Genomic DNA, 8,573 nt, shown 5'->3' with positions numbered 1-8,573 from the left:
AACTATATAATCACCTTCATAAGCTTGTGCAGGAAATAGACATAATGCATATGCTTGACACAAGAGAGAAGCATGGAAAGACAGTGTAGCAACAGGAAGCAGTTTTGAGGCAAAATCACTTAGGCTTTTCCTAAACCAGGGATACAGCTGTGAAAATGAGTGGGCTGCCTCCAGAGGTTCACAGGCTTGCTTTTGCCAATCCTGCATAGCTCTTGGCATTTGTCATTTCTGTGTCCTTTGAACAGGAAATAGCCTTGCAAGATAAATGCCAATTAACAAACAGAGAGAGAGGAGCACACAGATCACACATCAGAGAAATTGTAGGAACAATTACTAACTACAGAAATGATGGGCAAGCTGGGTACACTTTCTCATGCCTTTAATCCCTACACTCAGGAGGCAGAGGCAGGTGCCAGCCTGTTCTATGCCATGACTTCCAGGACAGCAAGAAATACATATTAAGATCCTGACTCCCTTGAAAAAAAAATCAAACAAACAAACAAACAAACAAACAAAAAAGACAGAAAGAACTCAGAGGTCTTTACTGAAGTTCATACAAAGAATTATGCATTCACTCCTGTTTGATATTCATCTTCCTTAACCCTGAGGTACCCCGGTTTACACTGTAAGATTAGTAATATTTTAATAAAAGGGAATGCATGTTTAAACATTTATAAATGAACAGGAGGAAATAATAGCAATATAAATGTAGTAAATATAAATAGCAATATAAATAAACAAAATAGGGCAGGAGAGATGGCTCACCAGTTAAAAGCTCTTGCTGCTACTGAAGATAATTGAGGTAAGCTGGGCATTGGTGGTGCATGCCTTTAATCCCAGCACTTGGGAGCCAGAGGCAGGCAGATCACTATGAGTTCGAGGCCAGCCCAGTCTACAAGGTGAGTCCATGACAGCCAAGGCTACACAAAGAAATACTGTCTTGAAAAACCAAAAATAAAAATAAGAAATAAATTAAGAAAAAGAAAAGTGAAGGAAAAAATAATTGAGATCAATTGTCATTATTTACATGGGGCTCACAACTATTCATTATTCCAAGTTCAGGAGTCCTGACAGCAGTGAAGAGGAGGCACACGCGATATACATGTTCATGCATACAGGGAAAATACTCATATTCATTCAAAAAATTTAGAGCAAACACATGTAGGAAGAATGTTACACACCTGCAGTGCAATGACTCAGAAGGCTCAGGTCGTATTAATATCATGAATACACTCTCTGCCAAATTTCAAAATTCAAGATGTGGATGAAGATCAGCACAACAGCATATGCTTCCTTGTACAAAAACCTACATTCCAAGAACTTCCGCTAACTTTATTTAAAAAAAAAAAAACCAGGGAGCTAGAGAGATGGCTCAGAGGTTAAGAGCACTGTCTGCTCTTCCAGAGGTCCTGAGTTCAATTCCCAGGAACCACATGGTGGCTCACAACCATCTATAATGTGATCTGATGACTTCTTCTGGCCTGCAGGTGTACATGAAGGAAGAGCACTGTATACATAAGAATAAATAATAAATATTTTTAAAAAAAAAAAAATAAAAGTTAAAAAAAAAAAAAAAAACACAGACATGTTGGCCCAAACTAATCCCAGTACTCTGGAGCCAGAGTCAGGGGGATCTGGAAGTTTGACACCTGTCTGGTCTACATACTTACTTTCAGGAATGCTAAGACTATACAGAGAAACTTTGTTTCCAAAAACAGAAACAGGAATAACAAATTTAAAAACATAAAAACACCAGACTAGCAAATTAGCTTAGCACTAGGTAGCAATTGCTTCTACTGTATCTTATGTGATTTAGCGATAGAGTCTATACTGGTGCAGGCATGACAGCATGAGAAGGAAGCTAACTGATCAGTTGCAACCACAACACAGTAGACACAAAGAACAGGAAATGGATTGAGTCTATAGACAACCAAATTTCATCCCCAATAAGGAATCTTGTTGAATGGTTATTAATATTTATAATTTTAAGATAAGCAGTGCTTATTCCTTAACAAAAACACCACACAGAGAGACGAGGATCTGTTCAATTAGCAGAGAGCATAACACTAAGCAATAATTACCCTACCCTATCCTAAATACTAAGCAATAATTACCCTATCCTAAGCCTCCAAGCTAGTTCATCTTCCTCCCATTTGTCTCCATGGTCCTGCTCATTTCTCCTGGTGTTTCCTGGTCCTATCCACAGGCATCTTTCCTTTCCTTCCTGATCTTTCTCCTCCCCTCACTAGACCAGGATGTCCCACCCTAGTGTCTGTTATTGCTCAGCACTGGCTAGTTGACTTTTATTAGCAATAAAGAGAACAAATGGTGACATGTCAACACAAACTTGACACCAGGTATACTTGAAGTAAACATCACAATGCAAACTAGATAGTGGGGTAGAGAAATCAGCATTTGAATGAACAAGAGTAAACTGTACACAACACACCAACAGAATCTAGAAAGGCTCCTCCTACAAAAGCATCCATAAGCTCCCCAAAGAAAGCCACAAAGGCCAGACAAGTGCTCAAAGACAATCTCTAATCTAGGAGCTTTTTGACTCAAACAACTGCATTCTCACCCTGGTCACTATAGGCTCATGGTCATCCTGTGGTGCAAATGCATTTAGTCTAATTGTAATGATCCTAATAATCTGCAACAGCCTGTTCACTGTTCACTGTTCAAATGCCCAAAGCAACAGCCTGTACACTGTTCTAATGTCCAAAGCAACAGCCTGTACACTGTTCAAATGTCCAAAATTGCTTCTGACAATTATGACAATCTCTTGATTGACACATCTTATGAAATCATTACACAAGTTCTATCTTTCCAACATACAATGGCACAGAATAGTCCTTCTCATTTCAGTAAATAGGAATGTGTACACAGTGAGGGGAGATTAGACCAAGGCAAAAAGCTCAGCGGAGCAACCACCAAATCCTGCAGCTCTGTCTCACACAAATAGATCTTCATGTCAAAGGGCTTAGATGGCCCTGTTCCTGTACCTTTTCATACATCCCTCAGTTTGGCTACTTCCACTCCCTATCTGCATCTCTCCATGCAGATTCTCAATGGCTTAGGTGTCTCAACATCTTGTTTGTGGTCTCAAAATACAACCCAGGCTTCATCCTCACAGCTTCAATGCAATGAACTCTCACAATCTCCTCACTGGGACTATGAAGCTGCCAAACATAAATTTGAATTTTGCATCTTTCCTGTTTCCAGAAACAACACAATAAGGCAATCCTGTCAAGATTGGCTTCTAAGTTAGGATGGACCCTGCCATGCTTGGACCACAATAGCAGCAGGTTTTATATGAAGTTTTTTCCTGCAACTAGGAATCACTTTGCATACTCTTTCCATTAATTTAAGGCTCAGCAGGAGGAGGAAGTGTTACCCTTAGGGCACTTTGTTAGGCTTCCAACCCACATCAAGGGCCCTCTTTCTTTTCTCCTTGAAAAGTCTGGCCTCTGTTTCAGCATTTGACTGCTATCTGAAACTGCCTTGGGCTGTTTTACTCTACAAACCGCAGACTTTGTGTTTACTTCTGGCCCATGTTTTGCTTTTTTTTTTTAATTGTAGTCCTGAGAGAGTCACAGGTATTAACCATTCAAAAGATTCAATATTCCATCCAAGAATCAGCCCACTGATTTTCAATTCTGTCTCAGGGCATGAGCAGAATAAGAAACATCACACAAATGTCCTCTAGCTAAATTTTTCCCGGGGTCTATTTTCTGCTAAATCCCTATGACCTTAACTTCCTTTGTCTGAACTACTCAAAACACTCGGACCTTCCAGGTCCTACAGGAACAGCCGATTAAGCTCAATTTCTGATATTTTCCACATTCTTCCCAAAGAGAACTTCCCAGGATCTGTGCAACAGCAAAATCACTTTTTGTGTACCATTTTTTGTTTTAACTTGCTCCATGCTCTTATCAAAAACATCTCAGTTAGTAATCATCAGTCACACAATCTCTCACAGACATAGTAACCAGACATTCTGATGAGAGCATGCCCTTAAATGAGGCTCCCTCACATGACTGTGGGGTCTGAAATGTTAAGAGCTGAAGCTAATTAGGACACAGACATTAATATATGAGAAAGTATGAAAAACCCAAAGCCAATGTGTTAATCATGTCAATCACTCAAGTAACAAAAACCCAAACATTGATGATTACAACTGGAAAACACAGACTTGCCAAGAAATGAGAGGCAAACCTTTAGGCTCAAGAGACAATTAAAAATGTTCCTCCACAGAGAGCTATCAAACTAACAAAAGCTAAAGGAACTCATAACACTCGAAATCAAGTAAATAGATTAACAAAGAGAAGAAAACAAAGAATCAGGCAGCAGCTGCGGCACCTGCAAGTCGAGACCAGAGCAGGGCATAGTCAGGTCCACTGCACTGTGAGAGCCTAGCAGCCACGGGTCCACTGCCAACATGGGCGGCAACGGCTCCAAAGCTCGGGGCCTCTGGCCCTTTGCCTCTGCTACCAGGGCGGCAGGCGCTGAGCAATCTTTGGTGCAGTGCCGGAGTGGTGCCTCCCTTCATATTCACGCGCCAGAGCTCCGTGCTCTATGATAAAGATGGGGATCTGGCTCACGAGTTCTATGAGGAGGCAATTGTCACCAAGAAGGGACAGAAGCGAGCCGAGCCGCGGCGGATATGTAAGAATCTGATTCCTCAGGGCATCGTGAGGCTGGATTCCCCGGTCCAAATCCATATCTTGGACTACATAGTAATACCATTAACAATGTGAAAAATAGCTATGCAGACTGAGGAGGAGGGCAGAGTCATCAGTGGTCACATCCCAATTTGGATCCTGTGTGTTACAATCCCAGTCTGTCAAACATGCCCACTGGAGCCATACTGGCAAAATTATTTTTAGTAATAGAAGATTTTCTGGTTCAATATGAGGGTAATTGCAGAGGGGGAAAAATATACAGATTACACTTGGAACCTGACCAAAGAAAATGATAAGGAAAGTCTCAGGCCCTAAAAAGGAATCCACTATGACATTTGCTACATGCACAAATGGCTCAGTTCACACCCAAGTCTGGGTCAGAGACTTTGTTTTCAATGGGCAACAGTTATTTTAGAGACTCAAAACTAATCAAATACAGGGAACTACTGAATGCTTAATGTACTGCCTATAATGGGGAATCCATTTTACCACATCTAACATTATTCTCAGTGAAAATTTCCAGAATCACTAATGAAATTGAATCTTGCAAAATCAATTTCATGTCCTGTTCCTATTGTCACTTCAGTGCCACCCCACACCATGCTCAATCTGTCTAACATACCTGGACCCTTTCCTACAATCGACTCAGTCTTCACTATCCAGGGCTCTTAGTTGTCACTCACAGGTGAGCAGATGTGGCTGAGCAGCAGGAGACCCGCCCATGGGAAAGAGGTGCAAAGCACTTTATTGGAACAAAACTGAAAAATGCTAACACCTGCCAAAAGGATGACCATGAAGGAAAGAGAAAGTATCATAAAAATGTCTCTTCTTCACTGAGGATTTCACTTAGTCTATGAGATGTGAAACTCATTCACATACAGTTTACACACATGCAGAGCCATTTTCTCAGGTAGCCGGAGGAAGGAAGACTGCAAGAAAACTGGACTCTGACCCACAGAATCCAGACTGCTGCATCACTACAACAGGAGGTCTCTGAAAAAAAATCCCTGAGGCCAGGGTCCAGGCATTCCCACTCCTGCAAGAAGTCTACAGTGAAAAAACTCAGTGTTAACAAGCCAAGGATTTAAAAACAAGAGTTTGGCCACATGTGCACGGGCACAGTGATTTCCTTGAACCAAGGAGACATTTTTCTGATTTAAGTCAGCCATCATAACCACTCAAAAGGTGTATTCTAATTTTGTTGTAATCTTTAGTGAGTTTTCTATCTATAACAACAGTGTGGCCTGATGTCAAGTTCTCACAGCATGCATAGTGGGCTGGGATCTCAAAGAGACTAAGGACAAAGGGCTACCTGAGATTAACATATTAAAGGAGACATTTTTGGAGAGGTGATTTCTTGCTGCGTGGTTCCTCTCTAAACCCTAGTCTCTCCTCCTTTCTCTTTCTGTCACCCATCTCCTCCCCTCTTGGTCCTCTCACGAGCTGGCTCAGTCTGGACCCTTCTAGATACATCTGGCTGTTTTCTCCCTCATACTGTAAAGCCCAAAATTGAACTGCAAATACCACCTGCCCAAGAACCAGATTTGCTACCTGGAATGCTGGGAGTTGTAGTTCTTCAAAACTAACAAAGCCACAGGGGAAAGTATGGTGGCATATAGGTTTGTATTCATAAGCCCCTGTAGCTCTTGACCAAAGTCCATTTCTTGGTCAATATTTACTATTTATAATAGTACCTGATCAAGTGGTAAAATTGGTTTTTCTCCTGGGAATCTCAGGATGAACACAGCATAGAATAAACCTCAACCATACCCTGGACCAGCCAGATCTTTAGTTTTCATCAGACCCAAGGTATAACATTAATAACTAAGCTTAAAGACACATTTCTGAATGCTGTGCTCACATCCAAGATGTTAATGTTTCCAACCATAACTATGGTGCTTTATAAAATATATTTTCTGATTCAATCAAATATATACTGGTTCCACATATGACCAACATATACAAAGCTTTCTGTGGATGCCTATTCCCCAGGACAAAAGACACACTCTTGAATAGGCAAACAGAGGAACAGGGGAGTTAAGACAGCATGGGTGAGTTTGAATTTGAGGAGATTTGTAACTGCTATAGCAGTGAATACACTGTCTAAATATGCATACTGCAAATGTTCCATGAGATGATTTTATAAAAATTATTCTGGCAACCACAAAACAAAACAAACAAACCAAAAAAACTCACAATAAACCCACTACCAGACAATGGTAAGATATCCTCAACAGAATTATGATAGTGGCATCCTTAAGAGCAGGAGGCAGAGGCAGATGGATCACTGTGAGTACAAAGCCAGCCTGGTCTAGAAAGGGAGACTAGGACAGCCAATGCTACACAGAGAAACTCTGTCTCAAAAAACCAAAAAGGCAGCTGAGGAAATCACACAGCTCCTCTCACTCCATTTCCCATCTCACAGCCCCTCTGACCTAGGAGGGTCCAGGCTGCCAGGCTGACTGGTGACTGTGTGGCCCAGGCAACAGCCAGTAAACTGTCTGAGGAGAGCTGTTGGGTTTCTGTAAACAACCTGCCCCCACATGCTGCCCATCCACAGAAGGAAATAGTGCATATTCATAAAGACCCGCCCACTATCCCTCAGTTCCAGTCACATGGTTCCCCTAAACCTTTTCAAGCGCCATCCAGATTTTGTCTCTTCCCTGTCACCCTCCTGGTTTTTAGTGTCCCTGCCCTGCAGAGACTGGTCCTCCCACTCCTCAGGTTGCAGGCCACTGAGCTCTGTAGGCTCAGTTCTCTTAACCAATCTATGTTATTACAACTTATTAACCGAACCTACGTCACTTATAACCCGACTAACCAAAACAATAGGAAAAGAGGAGTAAAGAACACAATGACAATACTGTAAGGGTATCAGTTCCAAGGAATGATTCTCCTGGCATAATCAGCAGGATTTTTTCTGCTGGAACCTGGAGCAAGCAGGAGCCAGAGCCTAGAAGCTAGGAGCGTCTCGGAAGTGGAGTGTTGAACAGCCAAAACTATCCCAAGTCTCCCAAGGCACCACCTCCACTTCTGGGCACATTTATATATCTCCTCCCTGAGTCTGGTCACAGGTCAGCTGGCACCAATCAAACTCACGCACGAGGTGGTTGGTCTTCTAGTGGATTAGCCTCACCTGTTCTCTCACAAGACCATTCCAATCCCACCCTTGGGATCATAAAAACAGTTTTATCTCTCCTTCACAGCTCCTACTGTCAGGCTGCCCTGGCTCTGCTCTGCAAGCCTCCCAGCATTCTTGCTGTCAGCCTAGACCAGAACTGGGTCTAGTAGGATGCTGCACCCCAATATCTGAGCCCTATATTGAATTCTGAACCCTTCATATAAAAGATAGGCAACCTAACTTGTTAGCTTGAAATACAAGCCTCCTAGGCTAAAAAACGCAGAGCAAAAGACATCCAACACCCTAATTCCAATTTCTTTTGGTCTCATTCACAAAACAAATTATTTACAAAAAAAACAAAAAACAAAAAACAAACCAAGTACTAAATGCCAATCACGGCCCTCAACTGAAGAATGGACAAAGAAACTCTGGGACATTTGCACAATAGAATACTATTTAGTTATCAAGAACAAGGAAATCTTGAAATCTGCAGGCAAATGGATGGGACTAGAAATGATCATCCTGAGTGAGGTAACCCAGACTCAGAAAGACACATGGTATATACTCATTTATAAGTGGATATCAGCTCAACCCAGATGTCCTCTGAGAGATTCCACCCAGTGGGGGATCAGGACAGATACTGGGCCATGCAGCTGGACTCTGGGTGGACAGCTTTGAATTGTATTGAAGAGTTGAGGGATGGGAAAATGTGGGAGGGGGGTTGTCAGAAGCTCCACAAGGAGACTATTGAGGCATGTGGATCTGGG

At 42.0% G+C, this 8,573-nt stretch overlaps 1 pseudogene; it reads left to right on the top strand.

The window, feature by feature from the left end:
* Window positions 1–4,441: 4,441 nt before the first annotated feature.
* Window positions 4,442–4,760, top strand: LOC127209024 (tumor suppressor candidate 2-like; annotated as a pseudogene).
* Window positions 4,761–8,573: the final 3,813 nt, after the last annotated feature.

Source organism: Acomys russatus, chromosome 26 (genome assembly GCF_903995435.1).
Source record: "Acomys russatus chromosome 26, mAcoRus1.1, whole genome shotgun sequence".
NCBI lineage: Eukaryota > Metazoa > Chordata > Mammalia > Rodentia > Muridae > Acomys > Acomys russatus.
Note: the sequence above shows the minus strand (reverse complement) of the source record. Positions and strands in the feature narration are given on the sequence as shown.